General features: G+C 44.0%; 1 long non-coding RNA gene across 1 annotated transcript; it reads right to left on the bottom strand.

The window, feature by feature from the left end:
- Positions 1-443: 443 nt before the first annotated feature.
- Positions 444-26,802, bottom strand: LOC111098374. Its single transcript, XR_005368083.1, has 6 exons — positions 25,815-26,802; positions 9,258-9,357; positions 7,880-8,002; positions 6,070-6,100; positions 3,460-3,546; positions 444-867 (listed from the first exon to the last, which is right to left on the bottom strand). It is a non-coding gene; the product is annotated as an uncharacterized LOC111098374 (long non-coding RNA).
- Between the last annotated feature and the right edge of the window lie 630 nt (positions 26,803-27,432).

Below are 27,432 nucleotides of genomic sequence, written 5' to 3'. Positions count from 1 at the left end.
TGGCAGGCTGTCAATGGGAAAACCAGACCCTGCTGAGTGAAGTGACAGGAAACCAATGAATCACAGCATTGAAGAAGAAAGCCAAAAGGTCCGAATAATCAAGATAAAGGCTTTAAGCCATGAGGGGGGAAATCAAGTTTGTAAACATTTTTTATCTCCGAGCACAGAAAATATTTGATGAGAAGACTAATAATAGTTCAAATTGATTTAAAAAAAAAAAAAAAGAGTTCTTATCTGAATACCTCAAACCACAACTTTCCATGTTACACCCTAGTCAACTTGGCTGTGTAATATTCGATTCGGATTCCTTCTACTGCACTTAGTGCGTAGACGATTATAAAGACATACTTTAACTAAGGGATGTTATGCAACATGAAATGAATATGTAAAAGTGATTTTTTAATCTCTTGAAGGATAACTACATAGTAGAAAACTCATCCATGCCCACAGGCACAAGCTTCTCAGTTATCTTGATGACTGATGGAATGACTGTGCCTATCCCGGATGCTTCTGACGGGGTGTGCACTCTGCCCATGCCACCATGCCAGATGAAGGCAACCTTGAGGAAGACGCAGTGGAACCTTATAAGATGGCTTTTCCTTTTCTCTGTCTTCAAGGGTAGAGCCGGAAAAAGATCTTTTGCCAATAGCATGCTGTGCCTCTGCTCAGCCCTTGTTCCAATTACCGTGCTGAGAAGGGAAAAGATGCGCTGGCAGGACTGGGCAAGGCTCCATCGCCCCCACCACTGGCTGTAGACCCTGGGGGGCTGGGTCTGTGTCACCTGCACACCACATCACGCAGCTCTGGGGGCCTGCCCGGGGAGAGGTGCCAGCATTCAGCTTTCTTCACTGGTGCTCATGGCGCCGACTAAGAGAATTGCAAAAAGAAAAGATAGATAGAAAAAAGAAATAGATGGATCCACTGTCACAACTGGAGACTTCCGGAAGCTCTACTTTGTTTCTGACTCAATTCCATTTGGCAGGTACTAACTAACCCCTATGTGTCCTAGGGGGCAAGACGGAAACACCAGTGCCCTAGCAGGATAGAGATCTGAGTCCAGAGCCAGGTTCTACCACTGACCCCTCAATGACTCAGGTCCCTTCCTTGATCTTTTTCTCAGCGCGTCTTCAGAGCCATGAAGCAGGTGGCCATGGGAATTCGATACCATAAAAGTGACTGCTATTAGGTGTTCAACTTTACTTTGCTTCCTGTCTCCTTGCGGTTTAGGGTTGTGGGAAACAAAATCAGTTTAACCAGGGATCTGACCCCAAAAGATACTGGCCTCATCCCCAGGAGAATTTAGCACATGCAGCATAGAGTTGACATGAGGGAGTCAGCCCCGTCCTGCGATTCTGGACCTCTGTGGTGCCAGCAGAAATCTTCAGACTCCACAAGCTCCCCAGGTGATCCGAGGTGTTCTCCTGGAAAGCTAGCCTTGGTCCCCGTCAACCCCATGAGTGCTGACATTTTAACAGAGACTCCCACCACACAAGGCCTCAAAGGCATTTCAGGAGCCATATTATACCACATACTTAAAATTCGAGGACTGGAGGGGCACCTGGGTGACTCAGTCAGTTAAGCATCTGACTCTTGATTTCAGCTCAGGTCATGATGTCTCTGGGTAATGAGATCAAGCCCCACATGGGGCTCCGTACTGGATGTAGGGCCTGCTTGGGATTCTTTCTCTCTGGCTCCCTCTGCCCCTCCCTCTCTCTTAAAAAAAAGAGAGAGAGAGATTGGAAAGAGAGGAAACCTTCCCTCATAAACTTCCCTTCCATTATGTGATATATAAGCTCTAGCCACAAAGCTCATAGAGCAATTTTAATGTTTTAATGTTCTTTCCATGCTGCCAATCGCTTTCTACTCTGCATGAGAAATTATATATAATTTATTCTCTCCATGGTTCACCTTTTATCCCTTAAAGTTCTTGGCCCACAGCGATGAGAGATAAATGTTGGGGTAAATTGCCCAATGAATAAATGTAATCATGTATTCATTCTTCCCAACTTCCATAACTGTTAAGACTCAAAAGGAAAGAAAGGATTGGAGTAGGAAGCATGTGCCTCTGAGACTGCCCTGGCCAAGAGCAAAGCATTTTGATTCATGAGGGGTCATTTCCCCAGGGATGAGAACAAGCGCCCATGTCCCTGTCTCTCCAGGAGAGGAACGAATGCCGGGGTCTTGAAGACGCCTTGCTCTATTTTGGCCAAATTCACAAACACACCATGTGAGTTGCTGGTGGAGGTTGATTTGCCAAAATAATTTTCAAAAAAGGAAAACCAGTAGTCAACATAGGCTATCCTCCAGTGAGACTTAGTGACCTAAAAAGTCAAGTAGCTGTGGTCTCAGGATTTTGATGCCTTTGTCCCTTGTGTGTGATTCTGTCCATTGATTGAGGGCTCTAACAGCCTGATAAGCTGAATTTGTAGTGGGGAGAATTCTGGACCAAGAGACCATCTCAACATAAAAAACTAAAAAAAAAAAAAAGGAATCAGTGGAACCAAGGGCTTATTATGATGTCTCATGTGGCACTGGGGAGATTTTCGGTTTGAATTATTTGTTTGGAATCCATGTGAGCATCTGGCTGAGGGCAGATACTAAGGCTTATTCCCTAAATCCATTTGGGACAGTGGGGGCATCAGTCCAAACAGCCATCAATTTCAAAGCCAGATTGGCCTGGTTCCCCTAGGATTTCATGATAGGTCATGTTCCTTTCCTTGAAAGACAAGGAACGCAACGGAGGGTCTCATTTGGCAGTATGGACAGGTCAATCCATTAAAGTCAAAGCCCTCGAGGAGTCGTTAAGGGAATAACTTAATAGAAACAGCCACTTAACCTGAGTGTCTATGGAACTGTTTAGATGATGGTTCACAAGATTCTCTGCCAGCCTGAATTAAATTACACCCAAACTGGTATCAGCATCAAATACATATGCCCACTCCAGCCCTGGAGAGCTTGACTAAGGTTGAGGTAGGACTCAAGAAATATACATTTCAGGGATCCCTGGGTGGCTCAGCAGTTTAATGCCACCTTCAGCCCAGGGCATGGTCCTGGAGACCTGGGATTGAGTCCTACGTCAGGCTCCCTGCATGGAGCCTGCTTCTCCCTCTGCCTGTGTCTCTGCCTCACTTTCTGTGTCTCGAATGAATGAATGGATGAATGAATGAATGAATAAATAAACCTTTAAAAAAAAGAAAGAAATATACATTTCAGGCTCCCCACCTGACTCTAAGGCCCAGCTAGGTTTGAGAACTCCTGGTGTCCATAATTAACACTGGGAGAGCCCAAGTAGGAAACAGCCCAGAGGAAGCATTACCATTCTCTTCTCTTTGGGACTTTGAGAAATACTTCAGTAGTCAAATTTTGTAGAAATACCCATGTGCTTCACACACACATACACACACACACAGACGCACGCACGCACCAGTGATAGAAAGAAAAACTCTAGATTTGATTCACCCAGTTGCTGGCCAAATTCTTTCCATCCACTGAACTTCCTTGGAGCTCTTTGAAGTCAGCAATTACTTTGTTCTCAGAGGAGTCATTCTGTGGTGAGGAAAATGTTGAAAGTTTGGCAATGTATTAGGACTTTCCAAATCTGGGTTCTTTCAAAATATTTATCTGTATGTTGTTTATCCTTTTTCGGTATTTAGACTTCATTCTTTCTAATAACCAGAGGACAAGCTATTGATATTAGTCACCTGGAACGCATAATAAAGGCAGTACATTTGCCAGTGGTGATAAAAAGGCAGCTACCCATCACTGATGTCCTTATTAATCCATCCCTGTGGATTAATCCACCTTCTCTTTGAGAAGTATAGATTTAGTAACTGCATGGAGCCCTTCTCCCAGTGCCTGAAACAGCAGCCTTCCTCAGGAAAGATGAGCTACGATTTTCATTATTCCTCTTGCATGAACTCATTAACCCACCCCCTCCGCCTAATCGGCTACCAGCGATGTTCCAAGTGAATATTTTGCACACATCCTATTCCCGTCTTCTAGCATTACTCTTCCCCGACTTCCTGTTTTGTCCCACATATGTTTGTCCCCAACGCTAACAGGGTGGGAAATCTTTGGGTACATCTCCATTGATAATTGAAACATGTGGCTTTGTTTTTTTATATGCTCTTAGATTCACCATTTGCAGGAAACCACAGATCCTAATGTCGATTTCCTGTATTGCTGCAGCATCTCACAACGCAGGGATTTCACTTTTTAATGATCCCTTCTCCCTTTGCGTAAGCCCGTCCATACAGCCACGCTCACTGTTGTGTCTGAACGTACACTGACTCATAACTCCAGGCCCGGCTGCTCCCACCCAGCCCTACTCTCCAGCTCCACTCTGTGGTGCTCTCAGCCTGACTGACCAGCTCCAAAGGGTATTGGATTAGTGGGACCCACTACCCAGCCCTGGTCCCAGTGAATTTTCTCCATGCTTTTTGCTATATAACGAATTAAGTGTTGATATTTATAGCAGCTTTCTTGACAACCCTGATGATAGGATGACTTTGGTGTATCCCAAACCATTTATGTTCCCTCAGTGAATGCTTCCACTGGATTCCCTCATCACAGCACATTATCAATCAGGCTCTGCCTACCACAGGGCCATCCACCAACCCAGAGCATGTGTGTGTGTCTGTGCCTTTGGAAGAGGTAGACAAATTACAGAAAAAGGGACAGTTATAATCTGTTTTGATTTTACCATCCGCCTACCTCGCCAAGACACACACACACACACACACACACACACACACACACACAGCTTCTGTTTTTCCAAGAGCTTTTGAAATTTTGCTTGGTTTATACCCCCGAGGCCAGTGGACAGGAAATGAGAATCGGATAGGAAAGGAGCTGAAAACATCTTCTGCAGTTTTTTTGTTGTTGTTGTGTGGGGTATGGTAATTTTCCACTTAAAATGTTTTTAAAATAGATTTACCAGGAAATATCGCTTTATATAGAAGGATGGCCATTCTTTAATATTTGTATGTGGTTATGATCACTACCAGTTGAAATCATCATATTAATAGCTCTCTTGAATAATGGCTTTCATTTGACCACCTGAAAAGTGCAGCAAATATTGAGGTGCATTTCTCTGCATTTTAATTCCGGGGATGATATTCTAAGAAAGGTGCTAGCCTGTTAAAGGAACCTGTCCCATAGAATTACAGTGCTGGAGTGGAAGACTTTTTTTGGAAAAAAAAAATCGTTTTGGAAAAACGATTCCATTTTTCACTCTTTTAAATTCACTTGCTATAAAGGAGCAGTTCTGAATGATTGCACCTAAACACAGAAAATAACCCTTCTGATTCTATTTAAGATATGAAGGGGGCTTTTTTTGAAGATTTTTCTAATTCCCTCTCCTTTATCACTTATGCATTTGTTTCCCAGACTACATTAAAGTGGAAAAAATAAAATAAAACAACATAGCAAGTCTTTTCCAAAAGACCTGCTACTTCAGTTTGAGGATTATTTCCTACTTACAATTTTGGTGTTCCAGTGTCCTTCCTTTTTTGAAGTTAGGATTAGGGTAGATGGAAGATTTTTGTCTCTTGTCCTCATTTGACAAAAATGTAATGCTTCCAGACTGGTCCCCAGACTGAATTTTGTAATTTAACTTTTTAGAGAAATTTCAAGGCTCCTGAAATCAGCACTCTGCCTTTAGAATTCCATGACAGGCCACTGCTAAATGCCCCATAGTGCTTGCAATAAGCCAGACCACGTAGGGATGCCTGCTGGAGACTTTGCAGCTCTAACGTAAGAAATAGATTAGGTGACTGCTGCTGGTGTCCCAGAGGTCATAATTCTTCTTCAGATATTTCAAAAGGATAAGGTAATTAAGCTAATAATCCCTGTTGTTATAAATACTAGATGTGGCATTGTTCATTTATTGCCTTCTAACATCCATGATATCGATTTACACAAGAATAACTTGGGGGAAGTTCTGGTATTGAAGACTCTAGAAAGGAACTAGGATCAAAGACTCCTAGATTAAAGGGTTGATTTAGGATAAATGTTAAAAGGCATAATGTGAACAACACACTTATTACAAACAAGAAATCCCAGTCTTACCTACTGTTCTATCTGACAGAGATTTCACTTCCTGTAAAAACAAAACAAAAATGGAAACATAATTGAGCGAAGTAAATTGTTACTTGTGCAATTAACATAAAAGTGCTTGCGTTTAGATACCTTTAATTTACATTTAAAATGCAGTTTAATAGTTAATGCAGAAAGGGCCACACAGGAAGAAAAGTTTGACTTCTGAATATGTCCCTATCTGCATCGTGTGTACAGTAAATGTGCATATACATTTTACGATCCTAAAAAAGTTCTTATCTGTCTGTTGTATTTCAAGGTCATAATATTTAGAGTCTATATCTGGCCCCTTTTGAGAAATTCAGAGAGTGCAATTTAAACTGCTGGATGGTCCCTGCTAACAAACCAGACATCCAAATTAGCATAGCCTCATAGGCTCGAAGTTGGAGATTAATTGGTATGTGGTCAAAGAAGAATTTTAATAAAACATAAGAATGCAACCTGTACCAACTGTGCAGTGTTTCTGCAGATGACTATTTCTGGGTGCCTTCTCATGCGTGACAATTGCGATCGCAAAGGGCTGGTGGAAAACTTAAAAAAGCAAAAAATTATGCAAAATAGTGGAGTTTCAAATCTGTCTACCAACTTGACCTAGAAGACTCATTTCATAGAACGTTTGCCTCAACTAAGTCTTAAATTTCCCACTTACATCTTACTCCTGGCAATAAGCCAGGCAAACTACGACTTTCCAGAAGCTATGGGTGGGTATTTGTGTTCAGCGTCTGGTGCTCAGAAAGCATCTGTCCTCATGCTGTTGCGATTGCCCAGCTCACCCTGCAAGTAGCTATGCTCTGTTCTTTTCTACGTTCAACTTTTATTTTTGGTTAATTAATATGAGAGGTGTTATCCGTAACAGGGTCACAGACTGCAGGCCAAATGCAGCCCATCGCCTGATTTTGAAAATACGGTTATTTTGGAGCACATTCGTGCTCATTTATTTATGTGCTGTTTATGGATGCTACAACATTTGAGTTGTTGCTGCAGATATTGTATGGGCCACAGAGCTTAAAAGGTTTACTTTCTGGCCCTTTGTAGAAAATGTATGCTGACTCTGGTCTACAAAGAAGAAAACATATTGTAGAAGGGGATTATCCTTTCACGTGGGTTTGGGTGCTAATTCCTTATCATAGAAACATTTCAAAAGGATTTTTTAATTTAATCATTGCCTTTCAACTCAGGGGAAAAATACATATATTCAGTGCAAAAACAGATACCTGCTCAGGTTTCTTACCGCTTTGCTTTTTATTACTTGGTCTGCATGTAGATTCACAATCTATGCTGGGAGGGAGGGGGAGATATTTGGGGCAAGTGTGATCAAGGCTGAGACAGGCGGGCCTTTGGCAAAATTTGCAGAAGGTGAACTCACCTTTGGTGACTTTCCACCATCCCTTTTCTCCTGGCCTGCCCTATGCCATTCCTCTTTTTCCTTGGCATGCTCTGGGTTGTACCTAGAGTCCTCCTTTACTTGAGTTAGCTCTCAATTAATCCCCACTAGACTCTTACCTGATAGGGACCTTGATATTACTGTTCGCATTGGCATTTATATATTAAAGATGAATTTCTGAAGCCGAGGGACAATAGCAAACAACAGAGCTTGCCAGCCAGGTGGCTGAGTGTATGAGTTACTGCTATGCCACAGTTTTGATCTCCATCGGGCAGCTCCTGGGCTGTTCGCTTTCTAATGGCCAATGGCTAGTCCAGAGGCAACCAACTTCCCTTGAGGTGACACACCAATATTATATTTTTCTATTATATGAAAACAACAAGATTGGGAAGCACTCACCTCTCAGAATAAATCAATTACCCAAAAGGCGGGACAAATCTTAGAGAATCAGAGTTGATGGTGACTACTTTGTATTTCCTGGAAAGTTAGAAGACTCTGCTTGTAACTCAGTCAATAATCAATCTATAGATAAAAGTAGATGAAAGAGTCTAACTGTGGTCACTTATAATTCTCAATCAAGAATAAAATCAGGTCTTACTAATTAATTGGAGTCATACACTGGTTATAAAAAAGTAGTGTCCTCTGTCCTCTTCTCCCAATGCCTGGTCCATAGAGGGAGCTCAATATTCTACAGTCATGCTACCCCTAATGCAATAGGTGGACCTTCAGCATTGCCATCACCTGAGAGCTCGTTAGAAATGCAGAATCTGGGCAGCCCAGGTGGCTCAGTGGTTTGGCACTGCCTTCAGCCCAGGGCATGATCCCGGAGATCGAGATCGAGTCCCATGTCGGGCTCCCTGCATGGAGCCTGCTTCTCCCTCTGCCTGTGTCTCTGCCTCTCTCTCTCTCTCTCTCTCTCTCTCTCTGTCTGTCTCTGTGTGTGTGTGTGTGTGTGTGTGTGTGTGTGTGTATCTCATGAATAAACAAATAAAATCTTTAAAAAAATAAATGCAGAATCTCGGGGGCACCTGGGTGGCTCACCTATTAAGTATTGGACTCTTGGTTTCAGCTCAGGTCGAGATCTCAGGGTCATGATGAGATCAAGCCCTTCCCAGTGTGGAGCCTGCTTGGGGTTCTCTCTCTCTCTCTCTCTCCCTTGGCCTCTCCTGCCCCACTCACGTGTTCTCTCTCTCTCTCTCTCTCTCTCTTAAAAAAAATACAGAATCTCAGGTCCACCCCAATCTCCTCATTCAGAAATTGCTTTTTAACAAAATCACCAAAATTCAGTCTGAGAAGCAATGAGTAAGAGACCAAGTGAGCCTAGAAATCTGGCTGTTCACCTTAATTTGGAATGTGAAGTGAAAAATAAATATTTTAGGAAAGTTGAAAAAAAATCAAGCAAGTTAATTTAATGTGGAGGAAACAAATGTATTTTTCCTTTAAATGAAAATCCATGAGGGGAGAGCACCATTTTGTAAACTTAGTACTGGGACAGGCTTCACAAACATGGCTAAGTCTGGCCTGTAGAGAGTTAAGCAGAAATCTTGACTCGGTTCCTAACAGGTACCATATCCTTTAAAATCCTGTGAAAGGGGTGAACCCTTGACTGGTCGAGCTTACTCAAGGCTCTATTTTTCCTGGCAGGGATTTCTATCAGCTTCATGCTTGTGTGGAGGGCTTGGGCTCATAGCAGGAAGACTCAGCAGGACACAGAAATGATTTAATGGACTGTGCAAATCTCCAAACTAGAGCCCCTTCCCAGAATAGAGGCAAGCACCTGGGATCCATGGAGTGCATTGTCATGGGGCCAGAAGGAAGGATGATCCTCTCCATGGTTTCCTGAATTTTGAGATGCTTTCTGTCGGCCACTCTGGCTTCTAAAAGAAAGAATTTCAAAATGTGTTGCCCAGCCAAAATGGAACATGGAATTGCCTAATATCTGGGAGAAAAGAATCACATTTGCAAGTCAATAGAGTATGAGGTATAACTGACGTGCTTGGCTTTGATCCTTTACCATCTTTAGAAACGTACTCTTGCAGCCAAGGGCCAGAGATGGACACCATGGCGGGGTGTACCATGTTCTGCTAAGGTAGAAAGAAGAAGAAAAGTAGAGAGAAAATGCTCTAGAATCCATATTCTAGAAGGATAAGCCAGCACAAAGTTCTGAAGTCTTTAGCCACTTGGCAAGGGGCTGGAGGCACTTCATCGCCTGTTCTTACCCTCCCTGGCCAACATCCTTGGCGTCTGTGCACGCCATGCTCTTTCCTGATACAGGTCATCGCCTCTCTGAGGCTTTCTCTCTCCCCAGCACAGTGAGCTCAAGGTCATCTTTCAGACTCAGGGCCCAAATATTTCCTTACAGACATCTTCCCCATTTTTGCCCAGAAAGGCAGATTCAGTCATTTGTTGGGTTCTTCTAGCGTACATTACATAATTCTTTTTTAGCGCTCACTGCATTGTCTTTTAATTTCTTATTTATAGCCCATACACAGCACTGTGGTGCCCCAAAGGAGACAGCATGTCTTTCCTGCCCATGTCATATGCCTAATTCTTGGCAATCAAGGATGGTGTATAGTAGACATCAATATTTACAAATTAGAACAAAATGATCACTTTAGATGTGAATACTCTTTAAATAATTTCTCATCTCTTTTCTACTTTTTTTTTTTTTTTTTAGTAGTAAAATGAGGGTGGTACATCTACTATGGAATTTTTGAAAAACTCATCTGGAAATATGTGAAATGTATTAGCAGCCCAAAGTCCATCTCAATCTTTCAGCTTCCATAAGTGTTTTGCTGACAACTTTGATCCCTGAGGCTATCTCCTTTATCCACAGGCAGTTGATATGAGACAGAGACACCGAGGTGTGCTGCCTTTTATTGTTCTTAATTGTTTCATACCTATAAATCTTATCTCCCCAGACAGATTGTAGTGCAACTCAATTCAAGCAAATTCAAATCAGGAAATGGTGATTAAGAGACCTGTGTGTGTGTGTGTGTGTGTGTGTGTGTGTGTGTGAATGTGTGCTACTTGAGTGCTGGCCCCAGTTCTTGTTTTGACTTTATTTAATTTATTCAACAAATATTTGTTGAGCATTTAATTATGCGTATCATCACTTTTCTGGGTGAGATTACATTTTTTATAGGTTTCTATGTTTTTAAGAAAATTATCAGTATTGTACAAGATCAAGTGTAAATTGACCAGTCTACAGTGAGTGATTCTGAAAGTTACATCTCAGTGGTCCCAAGCTCAGTGTAGATTTATGTACAGCAAATTCACATGAAATCCAGATAACCCTGGCATCAGGAGATGAAACATGGCAAAAGGGAATTCTGAACACCAGTCTAAGTCAGGAGTCATCTATTCCCTAGGTTCTAAGACCGACCCCTGCCCTGGGTGGGGCAAGGGAATACTGTAGCCTCTATCCTAGAGAACATCTAGAAAATATTGAGGAAGGTAATTCAGCCCAAAACTTGGGAATTTTGGTTTAACCTTCATAGATCTTATGAATCTCTGATGAAAATGCTGGCAATAAAACAGCTCATACCTAGAACCCTAGAACCTTTACCTGTCAGGCTGCAAAGGGGACTGGAGGGAGCTGTAGGAGACTGGTTGTTATGCCTGGACCAGTGAATATCAGATCTGGGGAACAGAACCCGATTCTAAGTTCCGCTAGATGGTGGCCCCGAGACTGCTGACCTTCCATCTGCTATGTTCAAGGTGGGAGTGAGCCCTCCTGGTAGGGGACTTGGAGGACCCAATGTCAGCTGAGTCAGGAAGAGAAAAAGAGGACCAGCTGGGACTATAGTAACAGGGAAAACCAGAAGGCCCCAGAACCGGGCCTAGCCAGTTACTATAAATAGCTCCTGTGTCACTAATTGCACCGAATTAAAATTGTCTTTTTCCTTGTCTGTCTCCCCCACGAGGCACTACGCCATAAGGGCAGAGCCGAGGTCTTATCTTGCTTATCATGTCATTCTTAGCACAAAACACAGCGCCTACCACAGAGTGGGCATTCAAGATATATTGCCCAATAAATCCTTATTCTGGGTAGAAAGAGTGAATCCCATGTGAGGCATGGGACAAATAAAGTCAGTCAAGTAAGGAAAAGTCAAAGTGTTGGAGGTGGCGACATACTGTGGGCTAGGTGAGCAAGAGGTCAAGTCTAGAAGACAGGCCGAGACAGCCCCAAACCGCACTTCCGTGTCTGGACTTGGGAGTCAGTCAATCCTGGGTTTGAATGCTGCCTCCACTTCTCTTGGTTTCTACTTGTAAGCTGAGGCAAGTTGTTAAATTGCTCTGAACCTCGGTTTCTACTCTATGAAGTAGCAGTTTACACTACTGACCTCATGTGCGGATTTAATAAGGTAGTATATAAAAAAGGTCAGCTCAGTGCTAGATCCTGTACTCAACAAGTGGTTGCTGTTAAGGCAGGCAGGAAGCAGCAAATCTTGCCATTCCAATAGCTAATAAGCATCATTCAGAGCTGGCGAGATTGGAGCCCAGAGATAAAGAATCTAGTCTCCAAGGCTAAAAAGTCAGTGACGAGGGACACAAATGGAGGAAAAAAAAAAAAAAAAAACAAACCCAGGCCAAAGATTGAAGTGTCCCAGGCAAGGGAGCTTATATATCAGGCGTGGAGAGATAAGGGGAAGGAGTCTAGCTTGAACCTGTTCCAAAAACTTTCTAAGGCCAAGGATCCTTCTGTGCCTCAGAGCAGGGCTGCTCACAGCAAGTAGGCAGGTATGAGCTCATCGGAGAAGCTAATAAGTACACTTGGCAAGAGCAGAGATGAGAAAGCGTGTGAAGTCAGACAGTTCACGACAGCCAGGCACGGAAGGTGCTCAATAAGTCGTTGTTGATCATTTACTTTCATCATTGGCACAGTTGTTCCAAAGTGGGAAAACGTAGAAGCCGTCATTGGATCATGCAACTCAAATGAGGGACAGCCGAGCATCTTCTCTGCAAAAAAATCTGGAGAAAATGACATTTTCTAAACTACCCCATTTGTGGAATCACTGCTGTATTTTATGGGATGCGTGGCCATTTGTCATTAATGTACATCCAGCAGTGTAGGAAGCACCACCTTTGCCAGCATGGAAATGATACTTCTTGGTTGAAATGGGAGTGGGCCCAACTGAGGGCTGGTCGAATGGATCTGGCGCTTTTACCACTCTGGAGATCTCCCGCCAGCCACCCCCTCTTACTAAGGCTGTGCCACGATTCTGCTCACAAAGACAGTGGTGATTCTGAAATTCTCCAGCTTCTTCAGACCCTTGCTCTCGCATGATGCATTTGAGGGTTGGTTTGGGCTGTTTTTTCCTGAGTAACGAATCTGTTTCTGGGCATGAGAGCAACAGGCATCACACAGAATGCAAAGTTTCCTTGTAAAAATGTCAGTTGCAATAAAAGGAATCTGGAGCCAGCCTGGCAGCCTGGGAGCTGTTACAGGATGAAGTCAGAACCTCAGCTTGTGTCTACATGACACCAAACATCCAGTTAAAAAGTGAAAAACTCAAGCAGCCATCCAGATGTTTTGTCTGCTTGATGCCAAGCATCCTGATGTTTTCAACTATCCAGATGTTTGGCACCGGGCAGACCAACATCCCCAATCTGGAAACATCTAGGTGTTTGTTTGTATCTTGTAGAAGCAGCCTTGGACCACTGGGCAGTGGAGACCAGGAACGTGGACATCATTTTTCCTGACTGTTGGTAGGGACTGGGAGTCCCCTAAGACCTGCGTGACAGTAAGGTGTTTTGGTTTGAAAAAGTGGAAAGAGCTCGGAATGAAACACATAGGTTAGTAGAGCTTTTCTAGAGGAACTGATGGAAAGAAAAGAACGCAACAGAGCCCACTGCAGCTCAACTGACTTTGCAGTCCTTCTCCCAGCCAGCGAGCCTTTTCGATGTGCATCCCTCAAATCCCTGGGAAGGGGCAGCGGGGAGCTCAGCTCGGAAGCAAGTAAAAGTTTGAGCCTACCCTTGTATTGATAGCAGGCATTACTTATTAAACTGGACCCTCTGCCTCCCGAGAGTGAAGCTGACCCTCTAGACAGACTTCAGAATTTTTTTCATGCTCTCATGACCAGCCTGGTCACGCTGAAGTTATTTAAGCTTCGAGTTGACCTCTTTCTGGATGTGTCCCCTTCAGGTGAACGTAATCCAGGACTGAGCTGGCCTCTGTGGAGACAGAGAGAGTAAACTGGGCTCTGCCAGCATGAACTGCTGTCTGTTTTCTAGGCAGGCCCTCTGCTTCATGCAGCTCCTCTTGATTCTGGCTCACGATCTAGGCCTGCCTCTCTCCTCCCAGTCATCCTGAGAAATGGAAGGAAGGAAGGAAGGAAGGAAGGAAGGAAGGAAGGAAGGAAGGAAGGAAAAAGAAGTCAGGAAGGAGGAAAGGAGAAAGGCAGAAAGAGGGCACAAGAAAGAGAGAAAGAGAACCCGAAGCTCCTGAGGACAGCATGTGCAGGCGAGTTTAAAAACAACAACATAAGAGGAACAATAGGAGCAACCCAATAAAAGGATGAAACACGGTCATGGGACTGCACAGGGAATCCGAACATCTGTCCTTTTTCTTATTTATAACCATGTCAGGAAAACAGGAAAAACAGTGTACAAAACCTCAAGTGGAATTTTCTTTTCAGTCCCCATTTCGCTGGTGGGTTCCACTAGGAAGAAAGTGACCGGTCTGATTGTCTTCTATACACTCGACATATACAATTCGTCATTGTCTCGTGCATCCTATGATTGTGAGTTCGTGGCTCTTACTCATTGTCAGGCAGGGGAATTCCTCTCCTGCCCACATCTGGACTTGTGCCGTGACAGCAAAGCCACGGAGGCAGACACCGGCCTGACCCTTTATCATTTTTGCATTCGCTGCCTCCTCGTCTCTTGCAGGGTTGGCTCCTTGGCTAGCGCTTTATTGTTGTGGTGGTGTTACCGGTGGATTGAATCATTTTTTAAATTGTATTGTGACAGTGGTGACAGCAATGATGGTGCTCAACCAAATTGGAGCATCGATGCCATCGCTGTGAAATCAATCAGGAGATTAGCAATCGCTAATATACACATAATTTGGGCTCCTTAAAGGAGGCAGACATCTGTTTTCCTTGGCAGCAGTCTGTTTCCAGGCCCTTATTTGATACCATGTGCGTGCCTAACTCCTGTTCACAACAATAGCTTTTATCCTTGGGGGTTGGGAGTATAGTTAATTGATGCCTTTATCTTTTCATGAGAGATGCCAGCTCACATCAAAAAAAAAAAAGGAGGGAAAAAACACACACATACAACAAAACACACTACAAAGGCTTGGCGTTTTATCTGGTGGAACTAGAGAACCTCAAAGCCGGACCAAGTATTAGAGAAAAGTAGAGATTGCTTTCATCCACATGGCTGAAAACAATTTTGCCTGTATACACTAATTTTTCCGGCCATCATTGTGAATTCATTGAGTGTTCAGGTCCGAATATTAAGATCTGACTTTTTGCCTTTGACAAATACGGTGTGTCAGTCAAAATAGAGGAGGGGCAGGGCCAGGTGTGTGTTTCCTGGATGAGCACCAGTGATGCCAGACAGCAGGGGAGGAGCACTCCTCGCTGCTCTGGGAGCCTGATGGGAGGCCAGTGGCCTTCTCCAGACACAAGTGAAGTGTGCATTTTTATAGAATAAAGAATCAGGTTGGTTTATTGCACTCCGCCAACTGGGAAAAGAATACTGTCATGTCCTGTATCCTAGAGACACATCAAATTCTTTAGTCGATGGAAGGTTCCCCTGTGCACAGAAGACTGACTAGGTTTCCCTTTACAAGAGAAATTGGTGCGTTAAAACTATGATTATTCATCCCCTCAAAAAGCATTTATTGAGTAGGAAAGAGGCAAGCTGTTAACAAGGGAAACTCCAGACTAAAAACTGGATCATCAGGGTTCTGGTTCGGTTCAGCTGGAAAGTTAAGATAAACGCATGAAATATTTTTTTTTAAGATTTTATTTATTTATTCATGAGAGACACAGAGAGAGAGGCAGAGACACAGGCAGAGGGAGAAGCAAGCTCCATGCAGGAGCCTGATGTGGGACTCGATCCCGGGACTCCAGGATCACGCCCTGGGCCGAAGGCAGACACTCAACCACTGAGCCACCCAGGGATCCCAAATGCATGAAGTATTTAAATGAACATAAAAGACAACACACAATTAAGTGCTTCGGTGGGCATTTGGTCAGATGAAATCTGTCTAAAGGAAAATAACGCTATATACTTCCAGGATGTAATAGTAAGAAAGACTTCTTGAAATGTGTCATCTTAATTATTTTCATTATATTCATTGTAATTATTGATACTGAGTCTCAAATCCAGGTGTTTTCCTTAGGCAAACACAAAGACAAGTATCAAGAAGGAAGCTTTAGTTAGCCACTTCAAGAGTAGCTTAAATTACCGGTTCTCCTCCCAAATCCAACTACTTAGAGGTGTATTTTAATAGTTCTATTTTCCATTAATTATTACAAGTCTACAAAAGAAATATAGTAATAATAAGCACTGATATATGCATCCAGCTTCATCAAATCTTAGTATTTTGCCCTATTTCTTTCACATCTTTTGTTTGTTTTAGAAAGAGACAGAGAGAGCGTGAGTGGGGGGTAGGGGGGTGAGCAGAGGGAGAAAGAGAGACTCTTACATAAACTAACTCAACACTCAGCGTGAAGCCCAACACGGGGCTTGATCTTATGGCCCTGATACCAAACCTAAGCTAAAGTCAAGAGTCGGACACTTAGCCGATTGAGCCACCCAGTCGCCCTTAAGGAAAAAAACATATTCTTTTTTTAAAAAAAAGACTTATTTATTTAGTCATAAGAGGCACAGAGAGAGAGGGAGAGGCAGAGACACAGGCAGAGGGAGAAGCAGGCTCCATGCAGGGAGCCCAATGTGGGACTCGATCCCGGGTCTCCAGGATCACACCCTGGGCTGAAGGCAGGCGCCAAACCGCTGAGCCACCCGGGCTGCCCCATATTCTTTATTCAGTCAAAGCCCCTTACATATCCTTCTCCCAATTCTACTCCCCTCCCTTCATCCCTCCTGGAGTTATTCTGAATTTTGTGTTGCCCGTCCACGTTGTCGCACTTTAACATTTTATGCTCATATCCATAACTATATACTCCCGGTTTTCAACTTTATTTAAAAGCTATTATGATTATCCAATTTGCTTTTTCACTGAGTTTTGTGTTTTCGATATTTACCTGTGTTGATAGTTGTATACGTAGCTCACTCATCTTAATGGCCATATATGGATGCACCACAATTTCTTTATTCCTCCTATATTCATACACTTGGGTTGCTTCAAATTTTGCTATGACAAGCAGAGCTCTCATGAATCGCTAAAACAAGCCTCTTTATCAATGTGCTCGAGTTTCTCCAGGGGCAGAACTGCTGGCTCGTGTAAGTAATATGTGCATCTTTTACTTTCCTAGCTGTCTTCTAATCATCCTCCAAAGAGTGTTGTGACATTTACACCCACCAGAAGTGTACGAGAATTTCTGTTTATCCACCTCTCCTACAATGCTTGCTATTGCAAGTGCACATTTGAAAAAGGTATTATCACTGTTTATAGACCCCAAATGTCTGAAATATTGCTAAGAACAGATGCCCACTTGCTATATTATTGAAAATAACCTATTGTGAATTTCCACCAAAGCTCTAAAGAGAATCTGCAGTGCCTTCAAGCCTTCCCACTTGAAGGGGAAATGTAACTCAACTGCCAAAGACTGTCTTTTCCTGAGCTTCTCCAGGGTGTTCGTCCAAGTCGTGCTCAAGTTTTAGAACCAGAAAGCATTTTAGAAATCCGTTTTTCCAGCAACATCATTTCAACATAAAGAGTTATGCCCAAAGTCACACAACTGTGATAACCATCATAGTGTTGTGATTTATTTAGAACCCACGATGCTCCAGATGCTTTACAAATATTCTTAATCCTCATGACAATAGCCAGAAATCATCACAAAGAGTTTATTCTCAAAAAAAAAAAAAAAAAGAGTTTATTCTCCAAAACAGTTATTATCACATGGCTGCTGAGAGCAAGACACTATGCTATTTAATCCAAGTGGAACGAAATCGTACCAGACACAGTCCCTACTTTCCAAGGCATATAATCTGAAGGGAAGGTGACACCAGAGTATATAAACTAGGATGTGATGACTCATTCCAAGGCAGGCTACTGGTAAAGGGTCTTTCACTAGCTGGGATCATTTAGGAAAACTTTGGAAGACAGGTAGAACTTGGGTGGACACCATGTAATGGCCAAGAGGTGGGCAGTGAGTGGAATCCAATAGTCTGTAACCATATCCTGCCACCAAAGCGGGTGCCGTCTAGAAGTCATCGGGGAGGACAAATCAGACAGGAGGGGGTTGAGGGGAAGGGCAGTCTGATGAACAGGCCAGAAGAGCTGGAGGGTCAGGCAGCCAATAACTGGGGAAAATCCAACAAAACTACTTCTCAGGCACGAGCAACAAGGCCTCCGTGCTCAGGCCCCTGTAGCCACCTTTCTTACCGCTCTCCCCTCCTTTGCTCATCTGTTGGTCTCTCTTCTGTTTCTAGAGCATGCCAGGCTGGTGCAGCCAGTAGTATTATTCATCAGCAGTTCCCTCTGCTTGGAACAGGTGCCTCATTTTATACAAGGCCGGCTCATTCTCATCGTGCAAGTCCCACCTGAGATGCTTTCCTTTAGCATCTTATCTAAGCCAGCCTCTGCCCTCCTCTTCCTCCATCTCAGCAGCTCATTTTATTTGCTCCATAGTCTTTCTCATTCTCCACAGTTATCTTCTTTCCATAACCTCTTGCCCCAGTGAGAGAGTGGGCACCACGAACGCAGGAAATTGTCATTCCTCTTATGTGTTTTGTGATTGGCCTCTGGCATGTAGACAGGCTTCAAAAACATTTCTTGATTGTTCAATAAGTAACCCCAATATTCTAGTTTCCAAAGGGGCAGAGAGACTCTCAGAAACTACAGTCTTTTGGGAAGTTGGGCCTCACAGGGATGGAGTGTACCAGCACGGTTACATTCAGGGGACACTGTGTAAGATATATGAAGAAGGAGGTCACCAGGAGGAGCTCAACAATCATGTGGCATAAGTTCAAGTACCAAGACTGAGGTCTATGGTGGGCATTAGAATCAAAGCAGAAACTTAAGAGGGTGAGCAGGCTAGATCAGTACAAAGAGACTTTCCACCACAGTCAGGTGTCAGGCTAGGGCTCTCTAAATCTACCCTGCCTCGGGTCAGTGGGGAAAGATTGTGCGTGTACCATGACCTCATCCATTGGTAGAGGCAGAGAACTCACTGGTGCTGAAAGCAGAAATATTGGCAAGAGGGAGGGTAAAGACTCCAAGCTGAAGTGACATCAAGAGCAAGGCAGAGAGTGATGTGTCTCCAGCTTAGAACGGTGCCTGGCACATCATAAAGCCCCCAAAACTCTTGAAGGAATTGCTTCACAACTTCACTCTGGTAACTGTCTCAAGGGCAGAGAGCCTGAAGGTGGGCAAACTACTTGGAAATTTATTCCAAAATCTGGTTTTAGCAATTTGGTTCCTCACAGTAGAACTAGGCGGGGACAGATACGGCGCAAGGAATCATCAGCAAGGCTGATGACTAACTGATTGTGTACCTGGGGAGGGGATGGAGGCAGGGACAGTCCAGGAAAGAGGGAAATGTATCTTACCCTGAGCTTCAGAGTCTGGGTGACTGGGTGACACGGTTAGAGAGCTAGAGAAATCCAAATGAAAAGGAAGAGTGAGTTTAGGGTGGGGCTGGAAGGTTCAAGGACGATACAGGAGGTACCAGAAGGCCTGGATTCAGCGGTGATGTGTAGGACGGGGTTGAAATGAGACTGGGGCTCTGCAGAAACCTGGAATAAACATATATGAGTGCATGTTACTTATTTCGATCGCTTTTCAGAAACAGGCAGGCCGGGAATAGAACGAAATAAAATTGGGAAGATCAGCTGTGTAGTAAAACATAGCAGGACCCACCTTATCCAGCCTCTTTATTTACTCAGTGGGAGAATTTCAGGACTCATCTCAAAAACTAAATGTGCTGGGCTTCTTTGGAACAAAAACCAAGTCTTCCCCGGCCCTCCATACCTCACATCCTTTAATCCAGGCAGCTTACTCTTCTTAGGAGGCAATACTGCTCAGTGGTTACCAATATGGCAATGGCGTGAGACTGCCCAGGTTCAAATCCTGACTTGGCACTCCCAAGGCACGCGACCTTAGGCAGGTTGCTTAACCTCTCCATTTCTCTGTCCTTGAGCTAGAAATAATAATAGTACCTGCGCCCATAAGATTGTTGTGAAGATCAAATGAACTAAGGCAGGTAGCGCATGCGGCTTCGAACCCGGTACAGGGTAAGGATGGCTAAAGTTTTGTACTGAGGACTGGACCACGTGCTCTTAGGCTCTTCGCGTAGCCTGGCTATGTTTTAACCACTGGAAAACTGGAGAATATTTGCAACTCAATGGAAGAAAACATTAAAAATCCCTATCAATGTTCATTCCACCAGAGGAGGCCACGTCCTGAGACTGAAAAGCAAAGATACGCCACTGAGGCACGCTGCCACTCTATGGAGTCCTGCGTCTGGACACGGCGTAGCGACTCCAGAGCACTGCATTCTCACAATTGAAAAAGCCCTGAGAGAATTTCAATGCTATTGTTTTGGAGACTTCCTTTCATCCTGCCTTGAATTTGTCCCAGTTCCAGCTTGAGACAATAAGTCATAAGCCTTTAACAAGGGAGTTCCATTCAATATTGAGAAAAGGGAAAATGAATCCCTGTACGAGAGGCCGGTCCCTGGCTTGGGCCAAGTCTGAACTCTGCAGGTTGGTAAACCCCACCATGGGCTGTTTTCTTGCTTGTGTGTGTTTGCTTAGTTGGCTATTGTATTTTAAACAAGAAGGTTTCTTTACAAGGAGGCTGTCTTTCTGTTTTGTTCATAGTTGTTGGACCATCACTAGCGAGGAGGCCGGGGAATTCATTTGAATTGCCATTCCTCATTATCTTGAGAAAAAAAAAATGAACCCTGACAATAGTAACTTTTACAAGGATAATCTACCAGCAAACATCAGTAGGCCAGACATACTGGCAGGCCCTAGTCAATCTGTAACTGAAAACTAAAAGTGTAGCAGGAAATCCTAATACTGAAACTTGCCGGGTTATATAGCTGATGAAGCAGAAAACAAAAAGTAGGTGATAACTGCTAAGAAGTGCAATCTTGACAGTTGTCATGTCTTTGAGGATTTTCTTAACATGTGGGCAGATCTTCATCTAGTTTTGAATTCACTTTAGCCATCCAAAACAACTCTTGGCTCTGTATTATTTTCCATCTTCTTCCAAGATAACACCTGCTAGCTATAATCAGCAGGGCTATTCCAACAAGCATTTTTTTTTTTTTTTTTTTTTTTTGCTCAGTTGTCTTTCCTAAAGTAATAGAGAGTTCAGGTTATCATATCTTAGTGTCATGTGGTACTAAATCACACTCCTAGAAGAGATAACAAGATGGCCCAAGGGGGGTGGGCGTGGTGGGTGTGGACTTTGTCCAAGCCAACGTCCCTTTCTCTCAGGGGGGCTAAATGTGTCAAGCTTAAGTGGTAGGAAGAGGTATCAGAGCTGGGTGGGGTGGGGTAAAGGAAATAAGAGAAATGACTCTGCCATTGGCTCAAGAGATATCGAGGCGCATCTGGTCCCATAGTCAGAAACTGCATGCTTTCATCTTGTTTTTTTGCCGGTGGATCCCAAAGTAGTCTTGGATGATCACACCCTCCCCATCTTTCCTCAGCTTTCCCTCCTCTGAAGTAGAGTCCTTTATGCTGTCTGCCAAGAGTGGAAGAGGGGATTTATGAGGAAGGCCAAATCTCCCTGTTCGTCATATCCACACATTTTTTCAGATCTGCTGACTTATTCTGTGCAGCCTCACCTCACCCAAGCTGACTGTTACCCAGGTGCCCACACATTCTGCTGCACTCTCCGAACTAAAGCTACCCAGAAACTTCCCTGTGGCTTTAGGGAGCAATTCCTTCTAAGGCATCTTTGGGAATCTAGAAGGAAAGGCTAAAGACCAAGGAGAGCCCAGCTGACCATCCTACGAAGACTCATAAGCCAATGGTGGAGACATGACAGGTACCACATACACAATAACTCTTTAAAAAGAAAACGAAGTCATTTATATATACCTGGAATCTGCTCTCACCTACCCGCCCACCGTGTGCAATTCTTAATAAGTGCGGCAATTCTTAAAATGTTGCCGGAATTGGAGACCCCTGTATTTTCACACCTTACTCAACATTCAGTAGCTTCGTAGCTACTGAACTGAGAACATGATGTGTAAGAAGACATAAATCTGGGCCTAGAAACGTGTGCCTATGCAGCCTCTCAGCATTGCCCGCTCCCAGAGAAAGAGAGGCAGGTGCACTTTTTGCGTGAGAGGAAAAAAATCTCTCCGTCACAGGCTGGGGAGGTGATGTGGCCTATCAGGACTCAGACGACTCTTGAGTGCCTGGCACAGGAGGCTCTCAGGCTTCCGATAACCATAAGGCAAAACCAGCACGTGTCCTTGCTACATGGAAACCATCCCATCTGCAGCACCTCTGGTGCCCGGCACGTTGGGACTGTCTTTGGACCAATGCATGTTTCCTCTGTGCAAGAGTCTAGGTTAGCACCAGAGACAAACCCAAAGGAATCACCGTGTCGGCCTACAGGGCACTCAAGTTGGACTCCTAAGTTTCCAAGAGGCCTTTCGGAGGAGCCAGGGGATCTCATTTACTAACAGGAGAGAAATCTGAGGGTCCTACTGAATATTCGCTGTGTCCATGGAGGTAGGGATAGCTCTCTCCAGTTAGCTGCCTGCATCTGGTCTTCTCTTGAAATGAAGACCTGGGATTAAGAGCACTCAACGTTGTATGAACCATAACGTAAAATGCTGACATCTGCAGTACCTGTAGACACAGGACCAGGTGCACCGCATTCTCCCCCGTGCGCATGGAGTTACAGACATCAAACATGCACAGCTTTTTATGTGTCAGTCACACCTCAGTAAAGTAGTCGAAAGAGTAAAAAATATATAAAATGTATTATACTCTACCGTCGAGGCTGCGTATTTATTCACCCGATTTCGGAAGTGTTTAGGTTTTCTATTAACGCTGTCACAAAGCTGGTTTCCTTTCTTCCCATCCCTCAAGTGTGTTGTGGGGGATTTTCCCCTTAGAAGATACATGTCATATTAGAGCTCAGGTCATTAGTCATTTTACATCTTTCTCTAGACCCTGATGAGGACATTATGCGATTTTGGAATATGCGCTTCGCTTAACCACTTGTCAGCTGATCATTTCCTAGGTGCTTGTTGTCAATGATCACCCAAAGCAAGCTTTGAAGGAAATCATCAAAAGGTTACACCTTGGTTCTTTTCACCTTCAGTACTGTCTCTGAAACCAGTAGGAGAAAAAAAGAAAAAATGTTGTATTCTTTTGATGAGCCGAACTATGCTAGTGTCCACTGACACTCTCTTCTTGCACCATTAGTCCGCTGGGAGCATCCAAATGCATGTGGAGGTTACAGTGACTCAAACAGCCATTTGTTCAGCCTAACTTTGCAGGGGGTCACAGAACAGAGTCCAGTTTTGGCCTTCTGAAAGGTAGCCATCCCCACAGTCACTTGAGTGAGTAGAAAATGCTATGAAATGACATTTCACAATCTCTAAATATTGTCTGGATTCATAGCTCCACTATTCTAGTAGATGGTTTAGAAAAGGCTCCTGGTCATTCATTGTCTGCACAGCAGCACCAGCAGGACCTTCGTGATAAACTGTGTCTCCCCGTGTGTACATCTACGTACGTATACATAAGGATAGAGATAAACACATGTGCCTGGCTTGACCCTGACTTTAAAAAAAAAAAAAAAGATTTTATTTATTTATTCATGAGAGACACAGAGAGAGACAGAGATATAGACAGAGGGAGAAGCAGGCTCCCTGTGGGGGAACCCGATATGGGACTCAATCCCAGGACCTCAGAATCATACCTTGAGCTGAAGGCAGACACTCAACCACTGAGCCACCCAGGCGTCCCTTGACCCTGACTTTAAACATAATCTACCCTCCATATGATATGATTACAGGAACACTTGGAAGCCATTTTGCTTAGGGGACCTCCACTGATAGCATAAATTCCACAATTTAGAGACTCGTTCCTTTACTTGAAATTGCTTCTTCCGTTATGGTACAAATAACACTGGGGTGATGCTAATTCATATTTAGGGCCATTCTCCAGTACAAACAAAATTATCTGCTTCTCTACTGAGAATTAGGTTGGATTTCTAGGGAAGCAAAAAGGACAGATGACACTGGCTGCCCCAAGGAACCCAAGATGGGGAAGGAAGGTATCCGAGGAGGGAGGATAGGGTTGCTCCAAGACAGCTTTCACAATTATCCCTAGGGCCAGAAAGGCAGACCTGTTTCCAAACAGAAATGACCTTAACTAGTGAAATCAAAAGAGACCTTTCGCCTAAAAACAAGAGAGAAGGAGAAAAGAAATAGAAATGCAAATAAACAAGAGAGTTACACCTCTCTCAGGGAACCTGTCCCCTCCCACTCCCACAGCCTCTGCCTTTCTCTCACTTATTTGTAAGCCCCCAACAAGATGTGGTTGCCTTTTATGCCTGGAGATGGGCCATCAGACCTCGGCCTAGAGCTCCCTTGTTAGGAAAAGGAACTCTGAACTCTGGATTGTCAAACATTTATAAACAGATGAACGTAGAGTAAATTTTCAAAACAAGCTTGTGTAACACTGAGAGGTGGTCAAGATGGTGAAAGTGAAACCAAACCGAGCAGAGAGGATAACAGGATGAAAGAGAAGCCCCCAGGCACGGGTCCCAGAAGCTTGGCCAAATGCCCCGCCGCCACCACCACCCCAACCAAGAGGCAACTTGTGCGGCCCATGCTTAGATCTGGCTGAAATCGTGTTATCTGAAGGATGAGTCTCACCAGCCGAGTGTATGGGAATGGAAGGGATTTCAGTTTCTCCTTCTGGAACCAAGATCACTTGACACGTACCACCCCCTGGCCTTGGGGACCGCGCTGCAAGGCTCAGGGAGCGACAGAACAGGGGAGGGGGAGCAGACTGAGCTGCGTCCAGGAAAAGCCGGTACCGTGGGCCCATTGTTGTCGCCAGGCCCATTCCCCTGCCAACCTCCTTCGCTGCCCCTCCGTGCTTTCTGTGAGACAAAAGAACCCAGCTGAGACTTCGACAAAGAAGAATGCAGGGAAAGGGGAGAGAATACCTTAAACAAGAATAGCCTGGAAGGAGCCAAAAGTGGAAAAGGAAGTCTAATTCTGTCCTGGTCCCGGGAAAAAAAAAAAAAAAGTTTTTTTGAGAAATGTAAACAAATCAGGAAATCCTGGCACTTCCTCCAGTTCCGATCTGGGGAAGCGCACCGGTCCTTTCCCTAGCAGCGAGCTGCTGTTTGTGAATGAAATCCAGATTAAATTATTCATTGAGCCCTGCCAGCCCCGCAGTTTCCAGCTTTCCTCTTGCCTATGGCGTAGTTTAAACCTTAAAATAATAATAATAAAAAAACATATGCATGTTATTAACTCTCCATATTCAAATGGAAATTCAATGCTATCATAAATCTCTCTTTTCTAATGTAAATTCCTTTCTCTAGCATGAAGCTGCAGGAAAGCATTGTATCTGAGCAATCTAAACTTGAAAGAGAATTTTTGTTAAACCAGTTATGATAGGAGAAACATGTTTTTCACTGAGTCGAAAGATTAAAGTTGGTTGTAAAAAGGGGTGGGGGACTGAGGGAGAATTATTGGTTGCTCAGCTAATGATTAGATACAGAACTTCAAGGACAAATTAAGAGGCACAAAAGAGTCACGCAGATAAGTGAAAACAGTTCCGATCGTATTAAATAAAAGATGCATTGTTTATCTTAGGTTGTAATCTCCACTTCCATATTCATCTCCATCTAAGCAGCAGCCCCTCCACCCCGCGCCCCATCCCTTCGCCACCCCCAAGTGGATTCTGAACTCTGGGCACAGCACATCTGCCGATGGAGGTCTCCATAGTTTCTCAACTCCCAGAGCTGCCCTCTCTCTCTTCCCCTAATCATTTTGGGTCTGGGGGCCTCTTCTCATGAGGCTTTGGCTGAGAAGAATGTGGGCAGGAGTGGAAGGCGGCTCTTTTGGGGCAAATATGTCATGAACCCTTTGGTTCATTTCAAGGAATTTTCACCAATGCCGCATGTCCTTCCTGTCAAGTTGATTCCACTAGCTCTGATTTGTCACTCCTCTCCCGCCTACCTTACCCCATCTCTCGTTCCCTCACTTGCCCACGGACTCATCCCAGATTCTTCATCTCAAAGTATTCTTTTCAGGGTAGACTTGGTCTGAGGTGCAGGAACAAAAATATATCCATGTATCGCAGAGCAATGGGAAGCAAAGCTAAAGGGCTTCCTCAAGCTGTGGCATCCGTAGAAGTCACTGACAAGAGACCAGGTTCTCTTGGGGGTGTTGAGAAGGCCACAGGCCCAGTACATGCCTCTCCCCCAGGCCATGGCCCCAGCCTCCTCACTGGGGGTGTTTGCATGCAAGCCATCAGAGTGCAGTGGGGTCAGGGCTTCAATCCTCAAGGCAAAAGCTTTCTCCGTTGACTTTTAGGAACACAGTGCAGGGATACACAGAGAAAATAGATCCCTTTGTATGAATGCAGAATATGAACTCTGTCCAGAAAGATATTCGTGGAAAAAAAAGTGACATTGAAATTGGAAATAAAAATATTAACAGCAGGACAGAACTTCTATCATTCAGGTTTGCTGTTAAGGGTTTGAATACATATGCAGTCAATTTATTACTAATATTTAGAACTGAAATCATAGAACTTAGAATCACCTTAATAAAAATACCAGAGCCAACCTCTCTGGCAGCCAATGCTTATAGCAGAGTCCCCCTCCAATCAATTTCTCCCTGAGCTCTTATTAATGTTCAACATTCGAGATAGACGATTTAATGTTCTTTCTGGATTGTGCAGAGATTTATGGCACCTATAGAAATGTTCATAAAATCCGAGGCTGTGCAAGGCTTTTGGCATCTGTATCATTGTTATCAGGGCCATAAAAATCATCACCCTCTTGACCATGGCCGGTCTTGTCTTTCCAGATAATATAATCCAGAGAAAAATAAAATTGCCACCAAGTACCTGCCTCTAGTAGACCATATTGTCCAGTGCACGTGTGTTGAGAGGATGGCGGTGTCAGATCAGGAAAAGGAGGGAGAGAACAAATCAAATGGTATCTATTTGAGAACTTCAAGGAGAACTTTGTGAAGCTGTTTCTAGGGCAACCCATTGTATCTGTCCAGAAGGATGCTGCACTAGGTACATTATTCTCTTCAACCTGGTTCTGTGGCCTCGCTTACCCAGGAGTGGTAGTCTCCAGAGTGTAGACAGAGAAGGGAAGCAGGTGCTCGGACTCCCAGCATCTGGTTTAGATGACCACAATGCAGAGAACACCTGCAGCCTGCGTTTCAGCCAAGTCTGGCCTCCCATTGTATTCGATTGGACTTTCTGCCTTGAGCAAGAAAAAGGCATTGTTTATCAGATTTGCCAAAGGATCTCCGGGGAGGTGGAGAGAGACAGGATAAACAAACCTAAAACAAAACGCAAGTGTAAGCAAAGCACTGGGAGACCTTGATTATATGTGACTACCCAAGGTAATCTTTCAACCTGACACCAAATAAGTACAGCCAAGAGAGAGAGCCAAGCATTAGCATGGACCAAGACGGTTTCCCAACATTTTTTTTTTTTTTCCCAGAGAACTGGTACTGGATAGTCTTGTCCTAACTCGGGTCCTTAGGTAGAGGCAGAAACCAAACCGCATTCAAGAAGAGTCTAATTTGTGCAGGACATTGCCATAGGCTTTAAAAGAT

Source organism: Canis lupus, chromosome 12 (assembly GCF_011100685.1).
Source record: "Canis lupus familiaris isolate Mischka breed German Shepherd chromosome 12, alternate assembly UU_Cfam_GSD_1.0, whole genome shotgun sequence".
Classification (NCBI taxonomy): domain Eukaryota; kingdom Metazoa; phylum Chordata; class Mammalia; order Carnivora; family Canidae; genus Canis; species Canis lupus.
Note: the sequence above shows the minus strand (reverse complement) of the source record. Positions and strands in the feature narration are given on the sequence as shown.